Source organism: Bufo gargarizans, chromosome 3 (genome assembly GCF_014858855.1).
Source record: "Bufo gargarizans isolate SCDJY-AF-19 chromosome 3, ASM1485885v1, whole genome shotgun sequence".
NCBI classification, from domain to species: Eukaryota; Metazoa; Chordata; class Amphibia; order Anura; family Bufonidae; genus Bufo; species Bufo gargarizans.
Genome location: NC_058082.1, coordinates 550,639,003 through 550,651,007, shown reverse-complemented (window position 1 = coordinate 550,651,007; position 12,005 = coordinate 550,639,003).

Here is a 12,005-nt window from a genome sequence, read left to right as displayed (position 1 = left end):
TTCCTGTACATAGGAGCAGTATTATAGTAGTTATATTCTTGTACATAGGAGCAGTATAGTAGTATATTCCTTGTACATAGGAGCAGTATTATAGTAGTTATATTCTTGTACATAGGAGCAGTATTATAGTAGTTATATTCTTGTACATAGGAGCAGTATTATAGTAGTTATATTCCTTGTACATAGGAGCAGTATTATAGTAGTTATATTCTTGTACATAGGAGCAGTATTATAGTAGTTATATTCCTGTACATAGGAGCAGTATTATAGTAGTTATATTCTTGTACATAGGAGCAGTATTATAGTAGTTATATTCTTGTACATAGGAGCAGTATTATAGTAGTTATATTCTTGTACATAGGAGCAGTATTATAGTAGTTATATTCTTGTACATAGGAGCAGTATTATAGTAGTTATATTCTTGTACATAGGAGCAGTATTATGTAGTTATAGTCCTGTACATAGGAGCAGTATTATAGTAGTTATATTCTTGTACATAGGAGCAGTATTATAGTAGTTATATTCTTGTACATAGGAGCAGTATTATAGTAGTTATATTCTTGTACATAGGAGCAGTATTATAGTAGTTATATTCTTGTACATAGGAGCAGTATTATAGTAGTTATATTCTTGTACATAGGAGCAGTATTATAGTAGTTATATTCTGTACATAGGAGCAGTATTATAGTAGTTATATTCTTGTACATAGGAGCAGTATTATAGTAGTTATATTCTTGTACATAGGAGCAGTATTATAGTAGTTATATTCTTGTACATAGGAGCAGTATTATAGTAGTTATATTCTTGTACATAGGAAGCAGTATTATAGTAGTTATATTCTTGTACATAGGAGCAGTATTATAGTAGTTATATTCTTGTACATAGGAGCAGTATTATAGTAGTTATATTCTTGTACATAGGAGCAGTATTATAGTAGGCATATTCTTGTACATAGGAGGAGGTATTATAGTAGTTATATTCTTGTACATAGGAGCAGTATTATAGCAGTTATATTCTTGTACATCGGAGGAGGTATTATAGTAGTTATATTCTTGTACATAGGAGTAGTATTATAGTAGTTATATTCTTGTACATAGGAGGCAGTATTATAGTAGTTATATTCTTGTACATAGGAGGCAGTATTATAGTAGTTATATTCTTGTACATAGGAGTAGTATTATAGTAGTTATATACTTGTACATAGGAGCAGTATTATAGTAGTGATATTCTTGTACATAGGAGCAGTATTATAGTAGTTATATTATTGCACATAGGAGCAGTATTATAGTAGTTATATTCTTGTACATAGGAGCAGTATTATAGTAGTTATATTCTTGTACATAGAAGCAGTATTATAGCAATTATATCCCTGTACATAGGAGGCAGTATTATAGTAGTTATATTCTTGTACATAGGGGCAGTATTATATTAGTTATATTCTTGTACATAGGAGGCAGTATTATAGTAGTTATATTCTTGTACATAGGAGCAGTATTATAGTAGTTATATTCTTGTACATAGGAGCAGTATTATAGTAGTTATAATCTTATACATAGGAGGCAGTATTATAGGAGTTATATTCTTGTACATAGGAGCTGTATTATAGTAGTTATATTCTTAACCATATTTATTTTTATTGAAAGGAAAAGCAGAGGCTAAATGCCTATACACGACTACAGCTCAATGACAAGGAATCACAATATGAGTCCGACATATACATCATGTACAAACATCATATATAATCATGTGTATCAAACATAAAATAAATTTTGCAAAGGGATGGGGAGCATAGGAAGGGAACAGTTATATTCTTGTACATAGGGGCAGTATTATAGTAGTTATATTCTTGTACATAGGAGCAGTATTATAGTAGTTATATTCTTGTACATAGGAGCAGTATTATAGTAGTTATATTCTTGTACATAGGGGCAGTATTATAGTAGTTATATTCCTGTACATAGGAGGCAGTATTATAGTAGTTATATTCTTCTACATAGGAGCAGTATTATAGTAGTTATATTCTTGTACATAGGAGGCAGTATTATAGTAGTTATATTCTTCTACATAGGAGCAGTATTATAGTAGTTATATTCTTGTACATAGGAGCAGTATTATAGTAGTTATTTTCTTGTACATAGTAGCAGTATTATAGTAGTTATATTCTTGTACAGAGGAGCAGTATTATAGTAGTTATATTCTTGTACATAGGAGCAGTACTATAGTAGTTATATTCTTGTACATAGGAGCAGTATTATAGTAGTTATATTCTTGTACATAGGAGCAGTATTATAGTAGTTATATTCTTGTACATAGGAGGCAGTATTATAGTAGTTATATTCTTGTACATAGTAGCAGTATTATAGTAGTTATATTCTTGTACATAGGAGCAGTATTATAATAGTTATATTCTTGTACATAGGAGGCAGTATTATAGTAGTTATATTCTTGTACATAGGAGCAGTATTATAGTAGTTATATTCCTGTACATAGGAGCAGTATTATAGTAGTTATATTCTTGTACATAGGAGCAGTATTATAGTAGTTATATTCTTGTACATAGGGGGCAGTATAGTAGCAGTGAGATCTCAGTCTTGAAGCTTATGTGATGGGAGGGGAATAATTAGTGTTGTGTGACTCTCATCTCCTTATGAAATATATCATTATATGGCTCCCCTTTTCTTTTGGTCTGGGTAATGTGTTGCAGCCCTTTTCAGCAGGCAGTGAAGATTCGGGCCTGTGGTGTTGATATCAGGAACATCTGCTCGCTGGTCTCTGTAGCAATCACTGCTGGCGTCATTGGTTGTACATTACTGAAGCGGTTTTCAGAGTTGTGAAATCACTTGAGCAATCTGTACTGTATCTGAAGAGTTTTGCTGCAGCGCGTTTCAGGCAGTTGCATAAAATTAGATAGCAAAAGAAGGGGAACTGGACTTGATGAAATGGGGGCTAAAGATACGTTGAGTCCCTGTGTAGTTTCAGTTCTGCCAGTGGCTTCTAGAGCAATCATAAAACCGCTTGGTGAATTGTTGTCTTCCCCCCCCCAGAATGCCATCATATATATAACTAAGTAAAAGGTGTTGTAAGTATGGGGGGGGGGGGGTTAGTGCCCCAGATTGGTCTAGTTGATGAGGCTTTTGTAGCCTTTTCCATTGTCCAGCTGGGATCAGGGAGTAGAGACCTCCAAATTTGCTTCTCATCGTAAATTATAAAACTGTCAGCAGCCACCAGTAGGGGGAGCTCACTACATAGGGATTTATACACCAGGTATTGTGTAAAACCTGTGTGCAGTGAGGGCCACCTAGTGGTGACTGCAGGTACTAACTATTACTGTGTGTCGAGGATTAGGAGATGCAAGTCAGTACATGGGCCCCATGTGGTTTGCCTGTAAGACCCTAGATAACCATATCCTTCACACTGTTGTATCAGACGGATGGACGTGCCCTTTAAATGGTTAATACGTTCTGCATAATTTCTCCGTCCTTGCCCACACACAGAATAGATTTGCAATGATGAAGTATGTATTACGGTGGATTTTCCATGAGATATGAGGCACGTTTAGCCTTGGGCACAATTGGCCATTCATTGTGCAGTGCAAGTTCCAGTGGTTAACCCCTTAACGTCTGAATATTTAGCCTTAAAGACACCATTTTTTTTTTTTTCTCAAACCATTCTTAGATGGGTTGCCATGTAGGATTTCTCTTTTTTTTGTGGCTTTTCATGTGTATTTTTTATTTTTACACTTTTATGTTAAAATTATATTTGTTTGTTAGAATTATATCAAAACTATATATGAATAAAATTTTAATATAATTTTATAATTATCTTGAAATTATATTAATATATATTTAATATTTAATTTATATACATTTTCTAAGCAAAATTTTTTTGTATTATTTCTTTTACTAGAAATCTAAACCAAAAAATAACTGTTCATTTTTATTTTTTTTATTTTTTTTCCTTTTAGACTTTTATTATACTTTTTTATTTCTCACATTTTACTTTCACACTGGCGTTGTTGTTTTCCGGTATTGAGATATCGGGAAAAAAAAGTTTCAGTTTAATCCTCATGCATTCTGAATGGAAATAGATCCGTTCTGGATGCACCAGGATGTATTCCGTTCCGGGCAGCATTCCGTTCTGAAAGCTGCGGTTTTCTGTCCTGTCTTAAAAACTGAAAAAAACGGATCCATCACTGAAAACAATGTAAGCCAAAGGTGACGGATCTGTTTTTTTTAGGAGACTAAAAAAAGTGTCCATCACCCATTGACTTTTAATGTATTTAGTGACTGATCCGTTTTTTCCCGTTTTGATGTCACACAACCGCATTCTAATGGAACAGATGCATCCTGATGTGCAAAATCAAAACGGAGCCGTATAATTCCGGTATTAATATCCTCTGCCGGATTTCAATACCGGAATTACCAACACAAGTGTGAAAGTAGCCTTAGTTGGGCATCAGCACTGGACACCCTTGGGAGCTTTTTTAGGCCCAAGACTATTGGATCACTATCGCAGGGGCTGATAATCATAGAGCTCCCTTGTAATTTCACCATTGCTGTTGATTCCACTGTCACAAGGGTTAAACACCAGTGGGTTGCTGTAATCTCCGCTCCGAACCACAGGGTGGCAGCTGTCAGTCACAGCAGGAAGGGATAAGGGTTCATTGACGGAGCAACGACTTTGTAATGGCTTCTTTTTACTGGATCCCAATCACTTAAAGTGCACCTGTCTGCAGAATCCACCTTATTAAACAAGACATACTGCCTGATAGGGTTGATCCTGCTGATTAAAATGATACCTACCTCATGAAAATTGGTGGTGGCGTTCCCGAGAACAAAGACTTTTAATGCTCCTTATAATTGGGGGCTTCGGTGCTCTGAGGGGCGTGGCCGGCACTGGAAAACTGAGGCGCAGTGAGGAGCTAGGCCCCGCCCCTCAGAGCACTGAAACCTTATTTTTCTTAAAGAATGAAATGTCTTGTTTCTCAAGAATGCCACAACCGATTTTCACAAGATAGGTATCATTTTATTCAGTAGGATCAACCCTAGCAGGCAGTATGTCTGGTTTCATAGAGTTAATAATTCTGGCACGTGCCCTTTAACTAGGATTGTCTAGACTGGATACAATAGTAACGAATCCCCAGCTGTGAGAATTGTTGTAAATAAGAGAGCTCCCATTCACTGACATGAAGCAGTACTTTTGAAAATACTGAAGAATACCTGATACCTCTGCAGCAAGTCTGCTTGGCCTCCCCTGCTATCAGATGTATACTGTATAATGATAAGCTCACACTGTCCAGGTCTGTTAGTGGACATCCCCTTTAAGCACGGTCGTCCTGTTGATGTTTGCGGCCAGCCGCGTGCGCTGTGTGCCGTGTCCAGGAAGCAGATTGTTTTCTGCTGGCGTCCTGGACTGCTCCCAGGAGGAGAGGGAAGTGACACAACATCTGTGAGCGAAAAATGGACAAACTCATTACGGACATCTGTCTGCCTGAAAAACAGGTCTCTCTCTTAAAGGAACAGTACCCACTTTTATCTGGACTGCCGGAATAAGTGCAACGTTCTAGGTGACCCTGTAAAAAAACACACACAAAAAATTCCATGGTTAGATGCAGTAATATATAGTTTTCAACCAGAAGCTTCAAGGAGGGGGCTTCTCTGGGGTCTAAAATTAATTTAGAGGGGTTTGGTCTGGGGTCTAAAACTAGGGGTCTGGTATTAATTTAGAGGGGTCTGGTCTGGGGTCTGAAATTAATTGGGGGGGGCTGAAATTAATTTAGAGGGGTCTGGCGTAGGATCTGGTATTAATTTAGGGGGATCTGGTCTGGGATCTGAAATTAATTTAGGAGGGTCTGGTGTGAGGTCCGAAATTAAGTTAGGGGGTTCTGGTATAGGGTCTGAAATTAATTTGGTATCGGATATTAATATAAGGTGTGTGAAGGTAATTAGCCACACCCCTTTCCATAAGCCACGCCCCTCAACAAAAATCCACTTCCATTTTTTTTCGCAACCCTTTGCTCGCATTTTTGAAGAGCTCGCTGTCCTAGGTTGACAATTCTGTATGCATCATGTATTGCTAAAAAAAAAAAAAAAATGGTCAAAAAAAAAGTTGCAAAAACTAATGTTGAACTGTTTTTTTTGGATACTGCACTGTGAATTGGTTGACATGTGCCTTTAAAGTGTTAATGGCCAGGCATGCCGTATATCTGGGCTGAGACAGAGGTCACCTACAATGCCCCCATGCTGTGTAGCACGGTCTCTCAGTAGACGTAGAAGAACCCCTCGTGGCAGTACATAGAAACCCATCGGTCAGAGACACGGAGAACGCCACAGCTGACGTTACAGAGAGGACCAGCTGCACTGCGTGGTAGTTAGCTAGCAAGTGGAGGTGAGTGACGCTTGCAAATTAGTGCACTGCCCTGGGGACCCAGATGGAGGTTGGAGCAGCGACACCTGCAGCAGAGGGGAGCATTAAACAGGGACAGCTAGCCATAGGGCACCCTCTCTCATACCCAAAAGCGTTCAAAGGACCTGTCCTAGGCCAGGTCAGGGGGAACAGACCAGCCAGCCTGCCACAGAGAGAGAAATGCCTGTGTAGAGAGTGGGCTACCAGACTGCCTTAAGTGAAGCCAGTGTGTGCGGAGTGTGTGCCAGCACTGGGCTGACTCTCTTATATGGGCACCAGAGTCAGCTCTGAAATGGGGGCACTAGGCAGGTTCTTTTACATGGGCACTATAGTCAGCTCTCTTGTGGGGGCACTGGGCTGGCTCTTACATGGGCACTATAGTCAGCTCTGTTATGGGGGCACAGGGGATGACTCTTTACATGGGCACTATAGCCAGCTCTGTTATGGGGGCACTGGGCTGGCTCTTTTACATGGGCACTATAGTCATCTCTGTTATGGGGGCACTGGGCTGGCTCTTTACATGGGCACTATAGTCAGCTCTGTTATGGGGGCACTGGGATGACTCTTTTACATGGACACTATAGTCAGCTCTGTTATGGGGGCACAGGGATGACTCTTTTACATGGGCACTATAGCCAGCTCTGTTATGGGGGCACTGGGATGACTCTTTTACATGGGCACTATAGTCAGCTCTGTTATGGGGGCACAGGGATGACCCTTTTACATGGGCACTATAGCCAGCTCTGTTATGGGGGCACAGGGGATGACTCTTTACATGGGCACTATAGCCAGCTCTGTTATGGGGGCACTGGGCTGGCTCTTTTACATGGGCACTATAGTCATCTCTGTTATGGGGGCACTGGGCTGGCTCTTTACATGGGCACTATAGTCAGCTCTGTTATGGGGGCACTGGGATGACTCTTTTACATGGGCACTATAGCCAGCTCTGTTATGGGGGCACTGGGATGACTCTTTTACATGGGCACTATAGCCAGCTCTGTTATGGGGGCACTGGGATGACTCTTTTACATGGGCACTATAGTCAGCTCTGTTATGGGGGCACAGGGATGACTCTTTTACATGGGCACTATAGCCAGCTCTGTTATGGGGGCACAGGGATGACCCTTTTACATGGGCACTATAGCCAGCTCTGTTATGGGGGCACAGGGGATGACTCTTTTACATGGGCACTATAGCCAGCTCTGTTATGGGGGCACTGGGCTGGCTCTTTACATGGGCACTATAGTCAGCTCTGTTATGGGTGCACTGGGCTGGCTCTTTACATGGGCACTAGGCTGACTCTTTACATGGGCACTATAGTCAGCTCTGTTATGGGGGCACTGGGATGACTCTTTTACATGGGCACTATAGTCAGCTCTGTTATGGGGGCACTGGGATGACTCTTTTACATGGGCACTATAGTCAGCTCTGTTATGGGGGCACTGGGCTGGCTCTTTTACATGGGCACTATAGTCAGCTCTGTTATGGGGGCACTGGGCTGACTCTTACATAGGCACTATAGTCAGCTCTGTTATGGGGGCACTGGGCTGGCTCTTTTACATGGGCACTATAGCCAGCTCTGTTATGGGGGCACAGGGATGACTCTTTTACATGGGCACTATAGTCAGCTCTGTTATGGGGGCACTGGGATGACTCTTTTACATGGGCACTATAGTCAGCTCTGTTATGGGGCACTGGGATGACTCTTTTACATGGGCACTATAGCCAGCTCTGTTATGGGGGCACAGGGATGACTCTTTTACATGGGCACTATAGTCAGCTCTGTTATGGGGGCACTGGGATGACTCTTTTACATGGGCACTATAGTCAGCTCTGTTATGGGGGTACTGGGATGACTCTTTTACATGGGCACTATAGTCATCTCTGTTATGGGGGCACTGGGCTGGCTCTTTTACATGGGCACTATAGCCAGCTCTGTTATGGGGGCACAGGGGATGACTCTCAGCTATAGTGCCCATGTAAAAGAGCCAGCCCAGTGCCCCCATAACAGAGCTGACTATAGTGCCCATGTAAAAGAGTCATCCCAGTGCCCCCATAACAGAGCTGGCTATAGTGCCCATGTAAAAGAGCCAGCCCAGTGCCCCCATAACAGAGCTGACTATAGTGCCCATGTAAAAGAGTCATCCCAGTGCCCCCATAACAGAGCTGGCTATAGTGCCCATGTAAAAGAGCCAGCCCAGTGCCCCATAACAGAGCTGACTATAGTGCCCATGTAAAAGAGTCATCCCAGTGCCCCCATAACAGAGATGACTATAGTGCCCATGTAAAAGAGTCAGCCCAGTGCCCCCATAACAGAGCTGGCTATAGTGCCCATGTAAAAGAGTCATCCCAGTGCCCCCATAACAGAGCTGACTATAGTGCCCATGTAAAAGAGTCATCCCTGTGCCCCCATAACAGAGATGACTATAGTGCCCATGTAAAAGAGCCAGCCCAGTGCCCCCATAACAGAGCTTGCTATGGTGCCCATGTAAAAGAGCCAGCCCAGTGCCCCCATAACAGAGTTGGCTATAGTGCCCATGTAAAAGAGTCATCCCAGTGCCCCCATAACAGAGATGGCTATAGTGCCCATGTAAAAGAGCCAGCCCAGTGCCCCCATAACAGAGCTGACTATAGTGCCCATGTAAAAGAGTCATCCCAGTGCCCCCATAACAGAGCTGACTATAGTGCCCATGTAAAAGAGTCATCCCAGTGCCCCCATAACAGAGCTGACTATAGTGCCCATGTAAAAGAGTCACCCCCTGTGCCCCCATAACAGAGCTGACTATAGTGCCCATGTAAAAGAGTCATCCCTGTGCCCCCATAACATATAGTAATATATAGTCAGCTCTTTACATGGGCACTATAGTCAGCTCTGTTATGGGGCACTGGGCTGGCTCTTTTACATGGGCACTATAGCCAGCTCTGTTATGGGGGCACTGGGCTGGCTCTTACATGGGCACTATAGTCAGCTCTGTTAAGGGGGCACTGTTTCTTGCAAAGCAAAATGCTATCCTTGCAGCCCTCACGCCCACTGCAGCAGTAATGGAGGTGCAGAGTTCTGTTTTCTGCTGCATGTCTCCTGGGGCAGGTGGAGCCCTGGTCTCCCGCCAAAAAGGATCTTAGCATTCCTGCTACCATTATGGTCCTGTCTTGCCAGCGCAGTCATGTCGTGTCTCCGATTGTCTTCATCCTGAACTTGTAGTTACGCCAACTTTTATCACTCTTACTGCAGAGTCTTAAAGGCAAAGTACAATGCTAATAAAACTTAAAGGGGGTCTCTTCTCTGAACAATCCCTAGACTGGCTCCACGACCACAAGCTGAACACAAAGCCTCGGTCTGCTCGAACCCACGGCGATCAGCTCTAATCTGTAGAGCAGCCTGACAGTAAGTGTTCAATTCCCCTGCAGCGCCACTAGAGGAGAAATAAAGTATTACACTCTATCCATTAAGATCAATGGGTTGTCTATTCAATACAGGACCGGAGAGTCCTCCAGAGCAATAGACGCTCCTTCTAAAAGCTCTAGCCAAGAGATGAGGGCCCTGAACTGAGGACCCCCCTCTATTACCCAGAATTCACTAACAGGGTGTATGAAAATGGGGTTTCTAAACTGGGCATCCCCTTTACAAAAGTTTGGCACCTCCCTAGTATCATTTGTGTTACAATTTCTCAGTATTTGTAGGATCTCTGCTTGCTTTCGGTAAATAGATAGATTCTATTTTACATCCTGAGGCTGACAAGACATCCTAAACTTGTCCTTCTCACAGAGCTACCCAGCTTATTACTAGAGAAATTAGGTTTACACCCCAGACCAGACTCTCTGTATTAATACCAGAACCCAGAACAGGCACCTAAATAAAATCCAGACCCCAGATCTGAACCTTAAACTAGTTTTAGACCCCAGATTTCTGAATAAGTTTTGACCCTAGACCAGACTCCTCCTTTTAATATCAGACCTCAGACCTGAACCCCATACTAGTTTTAGACCCCAGATCAGACCCCTGAATAAGTTTTGACCCTAGACCTGACTTCCTGTATTAAAGGGGTTCTTCGGGCTTTTATTATTGATAATCTATCCTCAGAATAGGTCATCAATAACAGCTTGGGGGATGGGGGTCTGACACCCAGCACCCCTGACGATCAGCTGTATGAGGAGACGGCAATCTATGGCAAAGCAGCAGCAAGCAGGAAGAGAGAAGGGAGACGGCACGTGCGCACTGCGCGGGCCATCTCCTCATACTGCGGATCGGACCCCGCCAAGCTGATATTGTGACCTATCCTGAGGATAGGTCATCAGTATAAAAATCCCGGAGAACCCCTTTCTGAACCTTAAACTAGTTTTAGACCCCAGACTTCTGAATAAGTTTTGACCCTAGACCAGACTTCCTGTGTTAATATCATACCTCAGATCTGAACCCTAAACTAGTTTTAGACCCCAGATGAGACCTCTGAATAAGTTTTGACCCTAGACCAGACTCCCGGTGTTAATATCATACCTCAGATCTGAACCCTAAACTAGTTTTAGACCCCAGATGAGACCTCTGAATAAGTTTTGACCCTAGACCAGACTTCTGGTGTTAATATCATACCTCAGATATAAACCCTAAACTAGTTTTAGAGCCCAGATCAGACCTGTAAATAAGTTTTGACCCTAGACAAGACTTCCCGTTTTAATATCAGACCTCAGATATAAACCCTAAACTAGTTTTAGACCCCAGATCAGACCTCTGAATAAGTTTTGACCCTAGACCAGACTTCCGGTGTTAATATCATACCTCAGATCTGAACACTAAACTGGTTTTAGACCCCAAACCAGACCTCTGAATAAGTTCTGACCCTAGACCAGACTTCCCATTTTAATATCAGACCTCAGATATAAACCCTAAACTAGTTTTAGACCCCAGATCAGACCTCTGAATAAGTTTTGACCCTAGACCAGACTTCCCATATTAATATCAGACCCCACATCTGAACCTTAAACTAGTTTTAGGCTACTTTCACACTGGCGTTTTTACGGGATTCCGCAGGGTTCAGCAAAACCGCTTCCGTTACTGATAATACAACCGTCTGCATCCGTTATGTACGGATCCGGTTGTATTATCTTTAACATTTCATGACGGGTCCGTCATGAACTCTATTAAAAGTCAATTAAGGACGGATCGGTTTTCTATTGTGGAAGATAAAACGGATCTATCCCCATTGACTTGCATTGGGGGTCATGCCGGATCCGTCTTTCTCCGCATTCCAGGATAGAAAGCAAACTACAACATGTTGCGGTTTGCTCTCCGGTCTGGGAACACAACTAAAAGGAACGGAATGCATTTTGGTGCATTCTGTTCTGTTCAGTTTTGTCCCTATTGACAATGAATGGGGACAAAACTGAAGCGTTTTTTTTCCGGTATTGAGCCCCTATGACGGATCTCAATACCGAAAACTTAAACGCTAGTGTGAAAGTAGCCTTAGAACCCAGACCAGAACTCTGAATAAGTTTTGACCCTAGACCAGACTTCCCATATTAATATCAGACCTGAGGACAGGCACCTTAGTTCATCGCAGACCCTTCCAAAACCATATATCACTATGGGACGGATGAAGGAGGAT